An 8,489-nucleotide genomic window follows, 5' to 3' on the forward strand; every position below is an offset into this window, starting at 1 on the left:
AAATATAACATAACAATATTACATATATATACAACAATTATAATAAAGCAATATTGTTTAACATTAGAATGATGTATTTATTCCAATATGTTTTCTTCTGCGGTAGTCTTATGTGTGTGTGTGAAACATCTTAACACTTCCATTGTATATGAAGAAAAGGCATATTATATCACAATTTTTTGAGCTTTCGTATTTTTACTATGTGCTGTCTACTATTTGAAGAGGCTATTTGTACCGCGCTATTTCACCCGCATAAGAACCCGTAGGCAAAAATAAGTTATGTATTTTTCTGATACATAAGCTATACACTGCCAAGTATCATCAAAATCCGTTCAGTGGTTTTGCTTGAAAGAGCAACGAATAACAACGTATATAGATACATCAATTTACCCTCACAAACATACATGTTTATAAAACTGCATTTCTATACATTATTATGCTCACAAGATATAAAGTAAAAAATTTGTTTGCAGAATAAGGTAAAATGAGTTTTTGCTTACAAATTCAGTCATGTATAATAAAGACACTTTATATTGATCAGAAAAAACGTTCATCGCAAAGATGTCGCTTAAATAGTTTGCCCTTTGTATTAAGTTGTTAAAGCATTGCTGGCTACAATTATCCCATATTACATTGTAAATGGATCAGTTATTTCGGCTACACAAACAAACACATATTTACGGGTTTATTTACACGGGGATTTAAGTAAATTATTATTCATAAATTATATATTCTAAATGGGCTTTAATAAATATTAAAAAAGCTCTGAAAACAGAATAAAGGCGATTTTTATAGCCTAAATTATAACTGTATATCAAAATACATTATACTTAGGGACTTTTTTATATCATAGCCGGCAATGAAGCTGATGGGTCGTCTGATGGTAAGCGCTACCACCGCCCATGAACATTTGAAGAGGCGTAAGGTCAAATGCAGACCTTACACCTCTACAAATGGATTGCTGACTTTAAATTGGGAAGGGATTAAGAAATGATTGACGAGAGAATTAAAGGAAAGGACTAGGAAGGGTAAGAAAAAGGATATGGGCCTTCGGCTCTCCCACTCACCAGGGAGTACCAAGCACAATAGCATGCTATTATTTCACGCCGGTTTCCTTTGGGGGTGTGGTTTTAATTACCACGTTTTGATAATAAAGTACATAGCGAGTTTTTATCACATAAGTTGGAATAAAATGAAACAGCAGCAATAATTGACATCAACTATTTCGCTTTAAATAATTTGCATCCTCGGTTATGATCTAAATAACGAAAATAAAAACAAAAATTGACAGCAGCTAGCTTCAGGTTACGTCAGTTTGAAAAGCAATTTGAATTACTGAACAACATGAAAAAACCTTATTAAGGACGTATCTGTCGTCATTTTTTTTAATCCAGTTCTAAAATAATAACAAATCCATTTATTTATGTACATATATACTTTTATATATAACACTATAAATACACATGTCACATTTCATTCATAAACAGGTTATTATATCTAGAAAGGTGTCAAAAATATGTAAAGTGCGTCATAGCCAATATTTTTTTTATCTGTTTCGTTGCTACAGCAAGGACGACTACAGTCCTTATGAGGCTTTTCACACACGTCTCTCTCGCTAGTCGCCAGCAAATACATTTGAGATTTAAATAATTGGGCATATAGTGCATTGGGGAAATTTCAGATGTGGGGTAATTTCAGAAATTGCTGAATATCAACTCTAAGAATCGTTTCATTGTGAGAAATCGTATAGGTATTGTTATATACAGGTATAATTATAAATTCATTCACTATAAACCAATAACTAACATAGCAATCTTAAATTATTGAATATATCCGTCATACGTAATTACCCCAATACACCTTAGTACACTTACATCATTGGAAAGTATCGAAAGTCCAAACAGTTCGTTACAATTTCACATCACCGCGAAAGGTGCTACATAAAATATCAAATAAATGTTTTAAGCTCACATTGAGGAAATTCAAACAACTGTTCAATTATACTAAATCCTACCATATCTATAATTAATTCTACAATCTACATAATATATATGTATAGTATTTCAATTGATCCCATTTCCATTTTTTTCTCCTTAATATTACGGGCCTATAATTTAAATTTGACATTGTACACTTTTGTCAATTTGACATTTTAAACATTAATTACATACCTAGTACTGCTCGATTCTGCGGATATCTGATTTTTGTTGAAACAAATTTTAAGTAAATATTGAGGGAGTATGATATGGCTTAGCTATAGAATATCTGTAAAATACATTGCTGCAAGTATAAGTCTTATGAATTTTTGTAGTGACAAGTTTTATATAATAAATAAAAAGCCTCAAATTGAATTAAAATAAAAAAGAGTAGACAAGATTTTTTTCTATTCTTTACATCATTAGCATAACGATTGTGCAAAAATTAATTACAGATCCTTGCGGCCATTTTTGAAGCAGTTTAATTTAAGGCTATCTTATTATATATCTTATTACATATCTCATTATATATGTTTATTTTTTACACCTGAGATGCATCATAAAAATTCAATATTTATTTAAATTAACAAGAGATATTACACAACTTCGTATTTGTTTAATTGCCGTTGACTGCGATATCTTATAAATTGCAAAAGACGTATGAAATTTATAATGAAGCAGTTTCAGGTGGTTACTTTTTTTAAAGGTGTATTCACCTTTTCCATGTTAAAATTAACACAATTTCATTCAATTAATTTTTCAACAGGTACTTACTACGTTTGAGTAAAAAATAAAAAGCCCGTTGAACATTTTAATGCTATAAACACATCCATACAATTTTAACCTGTTCCAGCTATAAGGCATTCAGAAATAATTTACAGGTTTCACTGTGATCTAATTTCTATGATATATTATTAAAAGTAAAACATGTTAAGCAATATAAGGCTAGATGTTAGTTCTTGGCTGATTGAAATTATACGGGTTTTTAACCGGTTTAGGCTTGAAAAATTTTAATTTGATTTTAACTAGCCTTGTACATTTTTATCACGAAAGACAGAAAAGGTAATTGGGAATGACTAGCAAATTTGATTGAAGACAAATTATACATAACTTAGATAGCCATTAACAGCAACAAGTTTGATACGACCTGTATTTATGATCTAATCAATTCAAAAAATCTTGTAACTTTAAAACTTAAATAAATACGTTTTAGTTAGAAGTTCTGTTGCTCTCGACGATCAGAAAATCTTGGATCGTTTGTCACCCCGATTATTTAAAAAAAATAAATAATTCCCTACGAATGTTAAAAAGGCACTCAAGATACTGAGAAAAAATTAAACTGAATTTGAAATGAAACTGAATTCCTAATAGTATTTTCATGTAACATCACGACGAAATGTAAAGTCTGTTTCCAGAAAAATGTAAAAAAATATAACACAAATACTCATTCGAATGCACATTGTGTAACATGTAGGAATATGATATAAAGCGTTAGTGTTCATTGAAGCAGATGATTGAAGCTACACTTTTGTCTCACGCGTAAGGTTATTGCTCTTATGAGCGATTACGTAGTAGATAGATACAGTCACTTTCTTGATTTTGATAATAATGCTTAATTGTACAGTTATAAATACATATTGGTAAATGAACATAAAGATAAAGCAGTGTCGTTAAAGCCGACCTTAGACAGAATTTCAGCCAGTGGACAAACACAAATGAGGAACACATACAAAATGTTAAATAAAAGATTCGCCATTTTTTAACTCTTCTATATTTAAAGCAAAATGACACTTTTATAATGAGTAATGACGAACATAAAGATAAACCAAAACGATCCAACTAGTTCCTTCGCAATTTTTCCGTGTTTGCCTCCTAATGATTTCCGTTAATATAATTCCAAATTGCCATAGAAAGTAAAATCTTATGTAGATAGCGATTTCTAGTATTGCAATTACACGGAATGTGACTACATATATAATAATTTATTTTATAAATTACTTTTCCCCCGTTTTTATCCGCCTATCCTGCTTCTAGAGAAAGGAGTCTTTATAATTAATACGCTAACGCCCATAACAAGTTGCCTATCAAATAAAAAAGCGCCCTTTTAATGAACAAATTACTGGCTGATTGATGACTAGGCACTTATATACAATGTAAATAAATACATATAATACATGCATTCTTCTTTATAACAAGCTTTGTTTAAACAATAACTATGCATGTAATTATTAAATAACTGAATGAATTTGAAAAGAAGGCGGGAAAATCTATAGAAAGGCTATAGAATATATGTGACATTACTAGGGCACATCTACCTACTATAATTGGGCATTTATCGGTTTTAAACTCTAATTCGAGCGTCTCACACTGGGAAACTCTTGAATATTTTAAAACATATGACTCTTTTTTAAAATAAACGTATGTATGATATTTACCCCCAGAAATCTTGATAGGAGTTCTGTAGTCTTTAATGAAAATGAAATCAGCATCAATTATTGAAAATTATAAATGATTATACCTATATTCCACTTATAATTCACAAGTAGCCTCGATTTGACATTATTATTATATTTACTCATATAAAATGGCCAAGGGAAGGGTTAAGAGGATCAATTTCTTACAATGTATTTTATTACTATCAGCAATCAATGTTTTCTAGTATATAAAACAGTTATATCTCTGTCATGTTTACGTAAATATTATTATTACTCACTCCACCGTTCCACGCTACATAGTAGTGAATTGTTAGAATTCCGTAATAGTATTATGATAGTATGACCTTAGAATCGGTTATCTTTTAACTAATCTTAAAGTTGGTGACTTCCATATGGTCCTATTTTAATTTGGTATATAGTTCTGACAGTTTCAAGGCGATTTAGTTTTTTTTTTTTTAAATAATCATAGATTATTTTACTGGTCTAATCTATTTTTATTAATTTCAGATGTTTCTCAAAATTAATTTATACACTGAAAGAGTTACCGTCACACATAGTTCATAGAAAATGATTTTTTTTATCAAAGAGTCTTGATTTTAATGGCATATTTATTCAAAATACGAGTTTATTTTTTTGTTCTCAATTGATTCATACGAAAATATAATAACCATTTTTATTTTCCTTATTTTTAAGTGGTTCCTAGTCCAAGGAAAATAAATTTCGATCTTTATCTGAGAGTCACAGTCTAGATTAAAGATAAGTAGAAACGTATTTTATCTTTTTTAATAGACACTAATGCATTTTATATTGATGATAATATATTTGTGCCATTAATTAATTTAAAATGTTGCCTGATCTACGAAGCGTATTATGTACCATGCCGGTAATTTTTTAATATTATATTTGCAATTCGTCGCATATTTTGTTTTTCTCCCCTCAGGGAATATTGATTGTCTCATCAAATCTGTAATCATATCTACAGTGAAAAATATTATAAAAAAATATAAAATTATTTCTGCAGACTTGTGCCGATATTTAAAAGAGATTAAAATCACCATTTATTTCATACAGTGTTAGCAAAACTATGTACTAATGACTCTTAAACATGACACTGTAACATAAAGGTTTAAAGGTTGGCTTCAGTATTCCTATGTTATGTTTTTATATTTCTAGTTTTAATTAAAGGTCATGAAGGTTAGTTTATGTATTCCCAGTTTTAATTAAAGGTCTTGCTAATTCTTTAAAAGTTTATCGCGGTTAATCATTTTTGTCACGTTTTCTTGCGACTTTATGATATTGTGAAAGTAATTAGTTGAAGTTTGTAAGACCAGTTTTGCGTTTGTATGTCGATACATAAAATAATGTCGCACGATGATTAGTAAACTGCTCGTAAATATTCACAGATTTGAGCACTTTGAATTAATATAAAGAGAGAAAGTCATGTATTTAGTGTTGATAATTTGCCGGTTATCCAAATTTTATCATAGCATAAATACTGAAATCGGCTAACATTGATGACCACATCTATTTTCTATGTCTTTCATTAGAATAATAAAAATTTGTTGTAGAGGCGAAAAGTATATTAAATGTTACATGTATTTATATTTTCAAACTTTTCCAAAAGTGATTAAATTAATTGAATATCTTTACAACACCACTTATAATATCAGCATGTAGTGTCAAGTGTCGTTAAACGTAATTGTTATTTTTTTGTTTGTTTTATTAGCACTGATTAACAGAATATTTTAATTTATGAGCTTAATATGTATACAAATTGGTTCATATCTTAATTTTTATTGTTATGGTACATAAAGATAGCAATGTTTGTTGAATAGCGTAAATATTTTTACTTGATAACTGCCGACTCTGTGGGAATTATTGTATGATAAAGGAGTCCGAAGGCGCCGATCTCAAGCTGAACTCTTTCTATTTTTCCATAGTTTTATTCGGTACTAACCAAAATAAAAGTACAAACTTATTAAACAGGCGGTCGGCCCCGTCTTCGCCCGTGTACATAACATATATAGCCCATTGCACTCAGGAATCACGTATATAATTTTGAAATAATTTTTGAAATTGGTCCAGCAATTTCTGAAATTAGCACGTTCAAACAAACCAAGAATAAGCTTCGGCTTCATATACGTATAGAGTTCAGATTACATTTTGATTTAAAGTGAATGAAATTTTATTTACTTTTTGAACTTTTGCCTTGGAGCTAATCTAAAAGAAAACGATTTTGTACATATTAATTAATCAAAAACTCTTCTAAAAGTTTACAAGAGTAAAAATATTGTGATGTGTGTTTTTTTCATTATAACTCTACTTGTTGAAGTTATATAGTAATATTCGCTAGGCGTTAATGATAGCGAGGCGTTCACGTATGGTTAAAGTAGTTGCATACGGCGGTTAGTCCGTTTACGGGCTGCTGTGGTATTTATGGCTTCAATCAACCCCTCAATGCTCTTCGCAGCTATAATGTAGGTTGCAGCTGTTCTCAGACAATTGTCGCCAATGCAGGTGTCAGGCTTTGGGATAAAGATAATAAATTAAACGTTAAGTAAAATGTGTATAAATGGTTTTCTTTTCGTTTAAAATAATTATTTTATCATCGCGTCCCTTTATTTAATGTCTGTAGTTTTCTAGAGTTAACAATAAGTCCAATAGTCGTAATCATAATTTTTCATCCATCAAAAATCGCATGTTCAAGTATTAAATGTACATTTTAGTAATTTTAAATGTGGGAGTCGAGCGTGCGTCGGCACGAATACGCCCAACTGGCACGCAGTAAGGCTGTATCAACTGTTTCGTTCGTTGGAAGGGTTTCGGGGGAGCTAGAGATCTATATCCTTCTCCTCACCCTTCCCAGACGACGGGAATTAAGTAATGGACTTAATTCCCGTCGTCAAACCTTTCCGTATCCATTTGCTCTTAAAAATTCATAGGTTCTCTGAAAATGTCCTAAATATATATAAATTCATAGATTCTCTGGAAATGTTCATGGACAGTCGTGATCGCTTATCATCTAGTGAACCATCAGTTCGGTTGTCTTGCTCTAGCCAAAAAAATGAAATCCAAAAATCTTGATGTCCTTCATTTTATGAAGTGTGGTCAAAATGTATATTCTAACTTACGCGATTCGTGGGACCGATGTTTATCAACAGTATTTTTTCTACTTTGGTTTTATAATGAGTTTTTTTATATATTTTGATATTCGTATTTTGATAAAAGGCTGATATATTTTCCGTAACTAAAGCTTCATTATTACATATATACAACATGATCACATTACATAATAAGAGATAGATATTTGCTGAAGAGGTCAGGAAGTGGGTGGGTTTATGTAAATATCTATAAGAAGTGTATGCCAAACTGACATTTTATTTTATCTAAATCAAATAAAACCAACCTTAAAATCATATCTAATTTTAATAAATTCAAGTGAATGGAAGAGCACGGATGTGATGGAGGTTTCAAATGTTAATGAAATAAAGATAAGAATATATTTTGAATGACTTTTTTATTGGTTTAATATAATAAATACAATAAAATTAATGTGCTAATTGATATACGATCGGTATAGGATAGGCATGTAATTGTATGTATATACCTAATATATACAATCTATTGTTTATCATATTATATCTAACTCCGTTTAAAGGTATGATATAGGATAACTTTTTCTGAACTTTATCGTTTTATTATAGATACAGTACCTTATTATATATTCGGAAATAAGAACAAATATACTACGACATTTTTATACAATTCATTTACATTTTACACACATTGAGTATTATCACGTTTCCCACCTCAAGTCATTAAGAAATAAATCTATTGGTTCACATCCAACAGTTGACGCCGCTGAAAAGAAACCACGACGACGATATTTGATGTTATCTGATAAACCCTTAGGTGTCCAACTCTAACAGTCCGATACTATTTCATATAATACAGTTGTATTGCAGTTGTTTGGATTGCATAACTTGCGTAATTACAACATAAGCTACAGTTGACAAATCGTTGAAATCAATCCTCGTCATAACTAGATATATAACACACAAATATGAAATTTAACACT

The sequence above is a fragment of the Zerene cesonia genome, chromosome 9 (assembly GCF_012273895.1).
Source record: "Zerene cesonia ecotype Mississippi chromosome 9, Zerene_cesonia_1.1, whole genome shotgun sequence".
Taxonomy (NCBI): domain Eukaryota; kingdom Metazoa; phylum Arthropoda; class Insecta; order Lepidoptera; family Pieridae; genus Zerene; species Zerene cesonia.